This window comes from Nuphar pumila, chromosome 4 (assembly GCF_984573655.1).
Source record: "Nuphar pumila chromosome 4, dmNupPumi1.hap1.1, whole genome shotgun sequence".
Lineage (NCBI taxonomy): Eukaryota > Viridiplantae > Streptophyta > Magnoliopsida > Nymphaeales > Nymphaeaceae > Nuphar > Nuphar pumila.
The window spans coordinates 145,149,725-145,163,106 of NC_143252.1; positions in this window are offsets into that span (position 1 = coordinate 145,149,725).

Genomic DNA, 13,382 nt, shown 5'->3' on the forward strand with positions numbered 1-13,382 from the left:
TTCGACCATACATACATACAGAGAGAGAGAGAGAGAGAGAGAGAGAGAGAGAGAGAGAGAGAGAGAGAGAGAGAGAGAGAGAGAGAGAGAGAGAGACCTGAAAATGATGGTTGGTGGGAAGAAGAAGTTGAGAGAGAGACCTGAAAATAGTGGTGGATAAGAGGAAGATAAAGATGGATGAAATTCTTGTTGGGCAACCCATGGAATGAGATGTGTTATGGGTGAATGGTTGCCCTATTGCAAAAGAATTTTTTTCTATCAAAAAAGATATTTAAAAAAAAAATTCTTTCAAAAACTTTTTCTTTTTTGGAATGGTTGGAAAAGTTATAATTTTTTATTTCTTTCACTTTTTCTACAATTTTTTCACTTCCATTAGGTGGAAGAGAATATTAATTGGAAGAAAAGTAAAAAGTTGAAAATCATAACAAGAGGTAATGAAAGGTCACAATATCAAAGACTACGAAAGAATAAAACCCCCTCAGTTAATATTTTATAGATATCTATTACAAAAATCCGAATCAGTTGGCTACAAATCCATTTTAACACTGTTTGGGAGCCTTGCATTGGGATGGAAACTCTGTTTCTATGTGTTGCCAAAATATGGTATTGTCAAAATATAGGTTATGTTTGGAAGCCTTGCAATGAGATGGAAACACTATTTCAATGTGTTGCCAAAATATCTGTTTGCCAAAGTGTAATGTTGAGAGATGGAGTTGCCAAAAACATCTTAGCTTGAAAGGTGTTGAAATGTGGTGGTGGGCCTGCCAACACCAGTCTCAGCACATTGTTTCAGCAACGCCACTACTCACAAACAGCAAGAGAGTATAGGAGCATGGTGAAAACCACAACACAACCGCCGATTCAAGGCTCCCAAACATAACCATAATATTGCCAAAATATGGTGTTGGCAATGAAGTTGCCAAGAACATCCTCTTGTAAATGACGTTGAGATGTGGTATTAGGATTGTTGGCTCCGTCCCCAACAGTGTTTTGGCGACACCACTGCTCCCAAACAAAAGTGTTAGGAAAACTGCAACGTGCTGCTTCCAAACAGTATGGGAAGTTAGGGAAGCCACAATGCAGCTCCAATTCAAGTCTTCCAAACAGATATTTACAGAATAACCACCAGCACCAAACAGTCGACTACTAGTTACTCATCTTTGGTGTCCACTTCGCAAAGATGATGTCACAAATGGACTTGTCTACCGAAAAAATAGCATCACTGTTGGACCAAGCAACAAGATATACAACCAAGGCGAGTTTGGGCTGACATGTTCAGCCAAAACACCCAGATTGGATCAGGCTTAGGCACAACTGATGACTAGTCAATGCGCTGGTGGCAAAGTAAGACTGACTCCAGGTTGGGCTAACCTAATCTGTTGAGAGGGCCAGGACCCATCAGTGGCCTGGCCCATTTGGAATGGGTGTGGCCCTGGCCCTTGGCTAGTTGGCTTGGACAGGGCCACTTCTCATCATCGGGCTAGTCAGCCCATCAGCCCCTACATACCAGCTGAGCCAGCCCGTTGCCTACCCCTACTGACTCATCTATTCAACTATATGTGGACTGTGCTAAGCCTAGCATATCTAACAGAGTTTATTTTCTTACAAACACAAATGTGAACATGCGGCACTAGCTCTTAGCCCACGTTTGGAAATTAACAAGAAAAACTCTCATAGGAAAAAAAAAATTGCCTATGAGAAGTTTTGATATGATAAATTTTCTAAAATAAAAAATTTTCACTTGTTTGGGTAGCATGAGAAAAATAAAATGAAAAATCTTTAAAAAATGAAATAGAAGAGAAAGGGAGGAGTGTGTGTGTGGGGGGGGGGGGGGGGGGGAGGGAATCATCATGGGGTGATTCTGGATGTGGTGAAGCTTCTTTGGCGCGGTTTTCCTAGAGGTGGGTGGTGATGGATGATGAAAAATCATGGGGAGGATAGTTTTTCGGGAGGTGGGTGATGGTGGCTGGTGGTGGTAGTGAGATGGGTGATGGAGAGTGTAAATCACCATTTTCTCTTGGTAGGAAAAATTCCACCACTTCCCCCTTAGCTAGAAGAGTGTTTCCTATCAAAAAGTGAAATTTTTAGAAAAACCCTCTTACTCTCTCATTTGGAAGGGTCGAAAAAACCGTATGGCTTTCTCATTTTGTATCACTTTTCCCATGTCTTTCTCACTTTCAAATGTGCCCTTAGTCAGTTGAGCAAACTCACATAAGAGGAAATTAGTTTACATATCTTGATCGGCGTATCATTGTCACATATAAATAGGGCTGGGCGTGCCCTCGGGCCTGGTCTGAGCTAGATTTCTTTTGCATCCAGACCATAAAAACCACGCTTAGTCCTGAAGCAGTAAAAAACTTTGACCTGGGCTTACCTGGCCCCGCTTGGCCCTTACGAATAGGAAACAACTTTGTATTGTATAATAACGGGAAAGAAATCCAATTGTTAACTCCATGGCATTAACTCGGTCAATTTTGAAGGTTTTCTTTTTTTTTTTTATGTTTTTTTCAATTAGACAGGGGAAAACCCAGCCGGCCTGAGTCCCAACCCGGTTTGATGCTGATAAAAAAAACCTGTACGTACGGCTCACCTTGCCACCCCCCCCCCCCCCCCCCCCCGCCCGGGTGGTACATCCGCTTGCCCTCTACAACTGATGTGGTGCTGCTTATAGCAAGAAACAGTAATGCTTGGGGTGTCAAGAATTATAATAGGCCCATGGTGTTCTACTGGCCCAGTTCAGTGTTCAGCAGCTAAAGTGGGTGGCACAGTCCTATTGCTGTCCATGCCACTACTTGGAAGCCATGCACCTTGTAGGTTAATTGGCCGTCACGGCGTGCAACTTTTCAACTTCAAGTCTGCACCATGTGCGGCTTAGACTCTCCGATCCCAAGGGAAGCTACTCATGTCTAAGGAACTTTCCTGCAAGACTCCACCTTACTGGCTTATGCTTGTATCGATTGGCCTAAGGCACACACACTGGCTTGCACACACTTAGCCAAAAGGCTTGATGTCTTCTTTATTTTTTTCAAGCTTTGCACAGGACAAATACAACATGTCTACACCCTGCAAACGCAGGTACATATTCTACAACTACTTTAACACACAACGCACCCTTTCACATAGAAATGAATGCACAAGCACAGGGTCACGCCCCTTCATGGGCTGCACTTCTTTATGCATAGGCATAGGGGAGCGCCCCTTCAAGAGTCCGGCTCCTTCAAGGGTTATGCCCCTTACGCATAGTCGAGTCATCCGCGCCTCACTCTTGCCAAGTTTGAAGGGTCTCTTCTGCAGGCACCAATCTGCCCAGCCCGCAGCTCTACCCCACGTTGCACGGCTCCTCCGGCACACTTACAAGTTGTTCAACGCCCTCGTTGAACCCACAATATACTCCCCCAATTGTTTCTCGAACTGCCACAGTGAGCGATCACACTCCCAACTATTTTCTGAGTTTGGCAAGCCCTTCCACTTAACCAAAAACTCCCGATAATAGCTGCTCTTGTTGTGTCCCTTCATCCGGTTTGCCAGTATGCACTCGACCTCACACTCAAACTGAGCTCTTACACTTGATGGGGCACGTTTCGACTTTGACCTTCTTGGGTCATCCATATCTTCATAGTGAGGATTGAGAAAACTCATATGAAAAACAGGATGAGACTTGATTCGAGTGGTCAAGTCTAAGCGATAAGTCATGTTGTCGATCTTCTAACAGTGTAAACGGCCCATCATGTCTTGCCACCAGCCCACGATGCACCGTCTAACTGCTGATCTTCTTTCAAATTTGGGGTGCGAGCTTAAGCATCACCTGTCCCCAACTTGGAACTCCAAGGGACGACGATGTCGATTAGCAAACTTCTTCATCCACTTTGCAGCCTTGGACAAGAAGTTGCGGTCTCTATCCAATGACTCTTACGTGCCACGGATGGGGTGAGGGGTTGTTGGCCTGTAGCTAACTCGAAGGGGCTTGCTTCCGTTGCACTGCTCTTGTGCAAATTATAGCAAAACAGCACAATATCCATCAACACCACCCAAATCTTTTGATTTGCAGTCGCATAATGCTGCAAATATTCCTCAAGAATGTCATTCACCTTCTCTATTTGCTCATCACTCTGCGGGTGATTGCTTGTAGAAAAATTCAACTTCATTCCCATCAACTCGAACAAGCATGTCAAAAATCGACTAGCTAACCGCGTGTTGCAGTCACTCACTATGTCAAGCGACACTCCCCAATACTTCACAACATGCACGAAGAAGAGACACACTACTTTTTCGGTTGGGCAACTATGGGGCACACGATCAAGGTTCCATACTTAGAAAATCGATCAACCACCACCAAAATACAAGTCATGGCATCTACCTTTGGCTAGCTTGTGATAAAGTCCATAGAGACACTTTGCCATGGACGTTCAAGCGCAGGGAGTGGATCCAACAAGCTGTTGAGCTTTCTTTGCTCCACCTTGTCCTGCTGACACACTAAGCAAGTCCTTACGTAGTGTGTCACATCTACCTCCATCTTTGGCAAATAGCAATTGTGGGCTACTAAGGCCCATGTTTGATCCTGACCCAAATATTCAGCCCATTCCGTATCATGCATCTCCTGCAATAGTTCCTTGCGCAGGCCACCTGATTGAGGCACGTATACTCTGTCTTCCTTAGCATACAGTACCCCTTTCTGGACTCAAAATCAATGACAAGTGCCCTCCTGCACAAGCTTCATCAACCGATTAGTCATTGGGTCACTAGCAGTTGTTTTCCTTATGTGTTGTAGCAAATCTCGTACAACACGTACAACAATATTAAGGTAAACCACACGACTTAGTGCATCGGTGGCAACATTAGCCTTGCCTGCCCTGTCCACTATGACAAAATCAAACTCAGCCAGAAAGTCCTACCATTTAGCCTACTTCAGTGTAAGCATTTTCTGCATGGCAGAGTAACTATTTGTCATATTATCCATCTATACCACAAAGGGTCTTCCCAATAAGTAGTGTCGCCATGGCCTCAAGCAATGTACTACCGTTGTCATCTCTTTTTTATGGACTGTGTAGTGCCGCTCAACGTCCCTTAACTTACGACTCTCATAAGCCACTAGGTGCCCTTTCTGCATTAGTTCCCCACCCAAAGCTACATCTGATGCATCTGTTTCAACCTTAAAGGTTTATCTAAAATCCAGACACTTAAGCACCGACTCCTCCATTAGTGCCTTCTAAAGGGACTGGAAGGCTTTCTCATACCGATTCAACCACTTCCATGCACGCCCCTTCTTCAACAAGTCTGTGAGTGTAATATCTCGTAAAAATCATAGATTTTTCAAACTAAATAAATATAAATTTTTTAATAATTATGTTTTTGCTATTTAGATTAAAGTAATATATAATATATGCATAATAGGGGCTGACACAACTTTGAACCTTAATTGGATCGTAGATCTTGTGGATAAGACCCATGGTTCAAGGTCTCTAATTAATTATATTTTTAGTTTTAGGATACTAATTAGGTTAGGTATTACCTTTGTTTTTAAAAAAATTATATAATATAATATTCTTTTTTGTTAGCTTGATACTTAAAGATAAATGAACTTTATCTTTAATATCACAACATGCCATAGAGGGATGTCTCCTCTTCAAGTTAGGAAAGGGGGGAGGGGGTGTTTTGAGAGATAGGGTGACGAGGAGAGGACAAGAGAGGGCAGTATCGAGAGAGAGAAAAGAGGGCAGCGTGTGGCCTGCACCTCTTCTGGACCTTCACCATCAACGTTTCCATCTTCTTCTTCTTTCTTCCTAGTTGAATCCAATAATAATGAGGTACGATATTCTCTCTCCCTTGGTTCGATAGGTGAGGAGTCTCGCATGGATCGAATCTCTCTCATGGGTTTAAGAAAAGAGATTTTAAAACCAAAAATCTATTTGAGAGGCAACGTTCTTGGATACTTAACTGTTCTGAATTTGTTCTTGTGATAACGTGAAGGGATCTGTGAGGAGCAGAAAGCCTGTTCATAATTTTTTTTTTTATAAATCTGGTTTCATAGATCTATGCATCTCTTTTTGGACTTAATAGCCTCTTAAGAAAATTTGTGTATTTAGAGGATCATATGGGCCATGCGTGACTATGCATTAAGAATAAAAGGGAGTTGAATGAATCATAAGTAGGTGTGAGATCTTTTTATATATAGCATGATCTGTTAAGGCTTGCAGAAGCTTTAAATGCTTTGGACGGTGATTGCATTTCAGAAGTTTGTAATGACTTAAACTGATTTTCTTTGCTAGTTAGATTTTAATGGCTTAAACTGATTTTCTTTTTGAAATTACTAGCATGAATGGATGATGCTCGTGAGATTTCAATAATGTATACTATTGTTGCATGCACGTTTATTGGCTCATGCTTGTGCAATTCTTCTGAACCTGCATTGAGATGTTTATGAGGAGTCGGAATCGGATCCTTTGGTCTGTTTGGGTTTGGGTTTTTGGACTAGACCCAAGGGTCTGAACTAAACCCAGTTGCACATGGAATTGGGATTGGGACAGAACTACCACATGAAAATCAAGCTACCCATTTTTCCTTGGTGGGTTCGGATTGGACTACCACAGGAAATCGAATGGTCTGACTTTCCATGGTGGGTATGGTTTGAGTTCTGGATTAGTCCTGTTCAGCTGCGTGTGGAGTGATCTTTCTCGAGTATGGTAAATAAAAGAATTAAATCTGAGTTTTTCTTTTGATTATATTAAAACTGGTTTTATGGTTTAGAAAAAAATCTGATTGTCTCTACCTAGATAGTCTAAATTGGTTTTATGATCTAATAACATCTAAATTGAGAGTTTATAAAAAAAGTTAAGTCTTAATTGTCTTGTAAAACTTAGTTTTGGCGAATTAATTAAACTGGGTTAGATTTAAATGTACTTGAGTCTTTCTTAGTTTATTAAATCAGAGTTTTTGATCCATGGGAAAATCTAAGTTTTTGTGAATGGTCAAATCTAATTTTAAACTACTGATTTCCTGTATTTTATATGCACATGGTTATGATACACTGAACTTGGTTTCTAAAATTTAGGTTCATATGCCTTAAAAATCTGTTTTCTAGAAAATCCCATAATCTGATTTTTTTTTCTACTAAAGAATTCGGTTTCAGCTTGTTATCAATATCTGGCTGTGTCTATTATAAAACCATTTTGTCATATTATCAATTAAATCTTTTGGCTGGGTTATAATTCAATTTTAGTTACATGTATTTAGTTTTTAGCCATGAATATACATCAATGTTACGTCTTAGGTGAAAGAAATATTAATACAAATGGTATTCCTCTATTTATGTGTGATTATTGTTCACTTAAATTTTTTAGTGTTATTAAATCATGTAGTGGTTATGTATGAACCATTGATGGGCCTTTAAAGGCCAGATGCTTGTATTGTTCTTAAAGTGACAAGTTTTGAATGCATTGCAATATTATTTTATTATGCTTCTCAGTTAATTGTAGCATATATATTATACTGTTAAAATTAACAGGGCAAAAGCTCAATTAGACAATGCATGTTGATTTGCATACTTGTTCTTATGAAGAACCTTCAATGAATTAATAATGGTAAAAGAGACCAAACTGTGTAACAATTTGTTCTACCTTGGTGGCCTTTTGAAAAGGTGAGATCCTTGGATGACGGTCACGGGGGACCATGAGGATACTGAACGTTGTATGCATTATTTGCCCCAAGAACACGATGAGTGATTTGTGGTTTCAACAGTGGTTGTAGGGAACTTCTATCATTTTACTTGGGGGCAATGTTGTTTGACTTAGTTGCAGTCATTGGTATACTAAGAAAGTAATATTAATGGGTGATGATGCTCTTGTCATCTCGACATTAGGTGATAATTTCTAATATTCTGATTTAAGGTGATGATTCCTGACATCGGTCAATGGACATGTGTGAGACCTAATTAATAAAATATAATTGTGTGATAAGATACCATTGAGGACTGCATGCTTTGGACCTTGTGATTTGACCCATTTATAGTATCCATGAGTTTTATACAAGATGAAACTAAATGTATTGCATTAAGTAGGAACATGCATTCAAAAACAATTCTTGATAACTAAATTAAAAAGTCATTCATGCAAGTTGCATTGATTCATGCATTCCTAAATGTTTATGTGGCATATGGTTTTTGGTTACCTATGATTAAACTTTTTATATTGCAAACTTATTATGAGTATAAATTATTTGCTAAATCCCTCTTAAACTTATGTTTGATTTAATTTATGTTATCTTCCTTACTATTGGATTTCGAGAGGGACTCATACGAGAACTTTGATTCTTATCTCATTTTTAAAAAACCTTTTTCAAGTACTAAGGCTCAGTGATGGCGGGACTAGCTTGCTGAAAGGAGCAATGGTTTATGGTTTGGTGGATAAGATTCTGACCATTTTAGGAGTTTGTGGTTTTTGAGGAACTTGTTGAACCCGAAATGAAGACCATTCAATTAATTTAAATTTATGTTTGAATAATTCTATGTTGGGAATGTATGTTGGTTTGTGGTTATGAAATATGTAATGTGCCCCTGGATCCTTGGGATATCATTTCATAATATTTTAAAATTATTTATTCATTTAAAAAAAATCTGTATTTTTCGAGGGTCAGTTTGAGGTCGTTACAATGAGGGAAGCAACAATACTCGAATACTCACTCACAAAATGCCTGTAGTAATTTTCCAAACCCAAAAACGACTGTAGGTCAGTGACTTTGGTAGGCACAGGCCAATCCGCAATAGTGTACACCTTGCACGCATCTATCTCCACGCAACCACCACACACAATGTGCCCTAAAAATGATACTTTCGCCTGTGCAAACATGCACTTATCCAACTTCAAGAACAACCAATGCTCCCTCAACTTTCCAAACACCAACTGCAGGTGTCACACATGTTCTTCCAACAACTTGCTATAGATGACAATGCCATCTAAGTACACCACCACAAAGTCATATATATAGGGGCAAAACATATTATTCATCAAGTTGCAAAATGTTGTTGGGGCATTGGTTAGCCCAAACGGCATCACCCAAAACTCATATAAGCCATACTGCATAATGCAAGCAGGCTTAGGCTCGTTTCCTTTCTCAATGCACACCTGGTAATACCCAGACTGCAAATCTAACTTGGTGAAGATAATTGTTGTGCCCAACTGATTGAACAGGTCCTCAATGCGGGGCAAAGGGTACTTGTTTTTTACTAAAAACTTGTTCAATGCCCAATAGTCCATGTACATGGACATACTCACATCCTTCTTATGTTGAAACAACATCGAGGTACCATACCGGGCTTTGGATGGTTGAATGAACCTTGCCTTCAACAACTCATCCAACTGTTTTTGAAGTTTCACCAACTCAGGAGGGGCCATCCGATAGGGGGCTTGAGCCAGAGGACATGTGCCTATGACCAATTCTATGGCATGATCCATAGCATATCGCAGGGTAACTCTTTAGGCATTTCCGTAGGCAACACATCCTTGTATTCTTTCAATACCTCGTACATCATCTCTGGCACCGGACCCTGCATACTTTCTTCATTGACTTCCTGTAATGTTGCAAGGTAGATCTCCTTCCCTTTCCACAATCCATCATTCAGTTGCAAGGCTGACACCACCTGTAACTCTGATGATTCGATGGATAACGTTTGGACCATGCATAGAGCCTTCTTATCAGCTATCACCAAGGCCTTAAGGTGAGGGAAGACAATTGCCTTAGCCCATTCGAAGAAGTCGATGCCAAGGATGACATCAAAATCATCGATTTTGACTACTGTCAATTTACACGACGCCAACCAACTGCCTATCTAGACGGGCACCATTCAAGCCACTCCACGAACTTTGAATGGCTGCAAGTTGATGGTCTTCAACCGGCCATCACTTCGCTCCAAGGTGAGTCCCAACCTAGCCACCTCCCTTATGGCAAAAAAATTGTGTGTCACCCCACAATCCAACATAACGCTTACAATAGTGTTATTTATGCAGGCTTCCACATACAACAACCGGGCCTTCAAGAGTGTGCCACACTTGTTCGACAATGCGTTCAACATCTGTAGCGGGCTCATGTGCCCTTCCGAAGTAGACGACGAAACAAGGGCATCAGTCTTGACTGTCACATTCAAGGTCTTCTGTTGTGGGCAGTTTTTGGCACGATGGGGTCCTTTTCAAATGAAACACCTAGAGAAAGAGACTGACTTTCCACTGCCTTTCTTTTTGGACTCTGCTTGGTGCTTCTTACCGGGCTTTCGTGAAGCCCGTGAGGAATTATCTCTTGCCTTCGAGACATCACCACCACCCTCTGACCAGAAGTCGCGCAAGGCATCTGCTGCAACCAACGCTGCAGACAAATCGCCCACCTTTTGTCATCAAAACTTTGCTTGTGCCCATGTTTGTAATCATCTCATGAAGTTAAAGAGCTTGTCATCATCTGACATGTTCTTCACATCAAGCATTAGTGCAGAGAATTGCTTCACATATTCTTGTACATACCTTATATGTTTGAGTTTTCGAAGAGAATCTTGTGCCACCCATGCAAAGTTTGCAGGCGTGAACTATGCCCTAAGTTCCTTTTTCATTACCTCTCAAGTGAAGATAGGATTCCCACCGATCAGACCACCTTCAGCACGTGTTCTCCACCATAGCTTAGCTTCACTATAGAGATACATGCTGACCACCATCACTTGGTCACCAACAAGGGTATGCGCAACCTTGAAATACATCTCCATGTCTCATAAGAAGTTCTCAAGGTCCTTGACACCATGCGTGCCATTGAACACCTTCGGTTCGAGGACCTTAATCTTCCTTTGATTTGTTCCACCCATGTTCCCAACAACACTTTTAAGCACCACAATATTCTCTTGAACAACTTTGATGGCTGAGTACACATCTTTCTGTAGCACGATCATTTGACCATCAATGCTTTCAACCAGTTGCTTATGTTGTGCATCAAATCCACTTGCCTGATTCACAAGAGTGGTAATGTTCTCTCACATTGCCACAATTCGTGCATCAAGTGAAAAAAATGTCTTCTCCATATGCGTCAGCTGATTATGCAATTTCTCAAATGCACTCATAGCAAAACCCTCAAAATTCAAATCTGACTCTGGTACCAACTGTCACACGTGCAACTTTTCAACTTCAAGTCTGCACCACGTGCAACCTAGACTCCCCAAACCTAAGGAAAGCTAGCAAACTTTGCTCAGGTCTAAGACACTTTCTTGCAAGACTCCACCTTACTGGGTTACGCTTAAGTTGATTGGACTAAGGCACACATACATACTTGCTTGCACATACTTAGCTAAAAGGCTTGATGCCTTCTTTGCTTTTCTTAAGCTTTGTATAGGACATATACAAAATGTCTACACCCTGTCCACCCAGGGACTTATATACATATTCTACAACTACTTTAACCCATAATGCACCCTTTCATTTATGAAATCGTGAGTGTGTGGTAGACGACACGAGGACAAAGTCATGTACGTGGTTCGACCGATCTTGGCCTACGTCCATGGGAGCTCCTGTGATCTTTCATTTAGTCTTCAATAATATAATTACATGCCCAGGGCAGAGATATATAATCTGCTACCGTAAGGCCCAGAGAGGATTATGGATAGGATAGCTACAAGTGCCAGTTAGGGAATGACAGAGAGAAAAAAGGTAATGTAACAAAAAATGGAAACTGTTTAGATATGGTGAAAGATCCATGCGCAGGGCTCGATAGACGTTATCTTTAACACTCCCCCTCAAGTGGGGTGTGTATGTCGAAACATCCCCACTTGCCTATGCAATGCTCAAATTGGGCTGAGCTTGTTGCTTTCATAAGGGCATCTGCCAGTTGTTCGGAGCTCTTGGTGTAGGGAGTTTGAATTTCACCTCTGGTTATTTTCTCTCTGATAAAGTGGCAATCAATTTCAATGTGCTTGGTCCTTTCATGGTAGACTGGGTTAGCCGCTACATGTATGGCTGCCTTGTTGTCACAATACATGTTCATATAAGCTTCGACTTTGAAATTCATCTCTAGAAGGAGGGATTTGGTCCACGAGAGTTCTCCAGCTGTGGACACCATAGCCCTGTACTCGGCTTCCGCACTGGATCTTGCAATGATGCTCTATTTCTTACTTTTCCAGGCGACAATGTTTCCCCCAACGAAGATATAGTATCTGGTGGTGGACTTCTTGTCATCGGAGTGTCCTGCCCAGTCTGCGTCCGAGTGCCCTTCAATGTTGATGTGATTGTTTCTTTTGAATAGTATGCCTTGCCCAAGGGTCTTCTTTATGTATCTTAAAATTTTGTCAATTGCTTGCATATGAGGAACTTTAGGATCGTGCATGTACTTGCTTAAAGTATTGACCGTATAGGCGAGGTCAGGATGAGTGACAGTGAGGTAGATGAGTTTCTCGATTATCTGTTGATATCTTCCCTTCTCTGTTGGGGATTCACCTTCGTGACAAGTTATTTTGACGTTGAAATCCATGGGAATGTTGGCTAACTTGGATCCCAGTTTTTCGGTCTCTTTCAAACACTACAAGAAAAACGTGGATTGGTGACGGACGATATCCGATGCTAATATGTCGCTAATCCATTTTAGCGATGGATTGACGATAGATTAGCATTGGATAGCATCTATCACAATTTCCTGGTCGCTAATTAGCGACATAACTTATCTGTCGCTACTTTTGTCGCTAATTTGTGACAGATTATCGAATGTCATATTTCGTCGTGAGTCTGTCGCTAAATAAGCACTGATTTGTTTTGCGACGGATTATATTCCATCTCTATTTTAGTGACGGAATATAATCCATCAAAAATCCATCACTGAATATTAGCGACGGATAATATCCATCACAAAAAAAAAATGAACTCAAACGGACCTGAAATGTTGTCTCACAATGTTATTAAAAATGCATCTCAAGGCATAAAAAACGTGCATTGCCTCAAGGCGAGGGGCTTTATGCCTTGAGGTGCATGTACAAAGTGCAACAACCCTGAGGCGTGCACCCCATATGCCTTGAGGCACACGGCTCAAGGTGAGGCTCACCTCAAGCCGAGGCATACACGCCTTGAATTTTGTAGTCAAATATGGGTCAAAGCCCTCATTTGACCAAAATTTAGGGTTTTTTTTACATAGTTTTAACTAAGCTGCTAGTAAAAAAATCGGATCTGATCTATAAGACACCGGGTCTCAAATATAAGCCCAAAAAAATGCAGAAGATAATCTAATCAGTAGTTGAAATTCGATCATTGGGATTGCCTCCCTAGTCTGTATCAGTAAAAACAGTTAATTCAAGAGATGAAGAAGAGGATAAGAAAAACCCTTTAGAAATTGTGTTTTTGATGTATCAAACAATTCGCATCACAACCGTCATATGG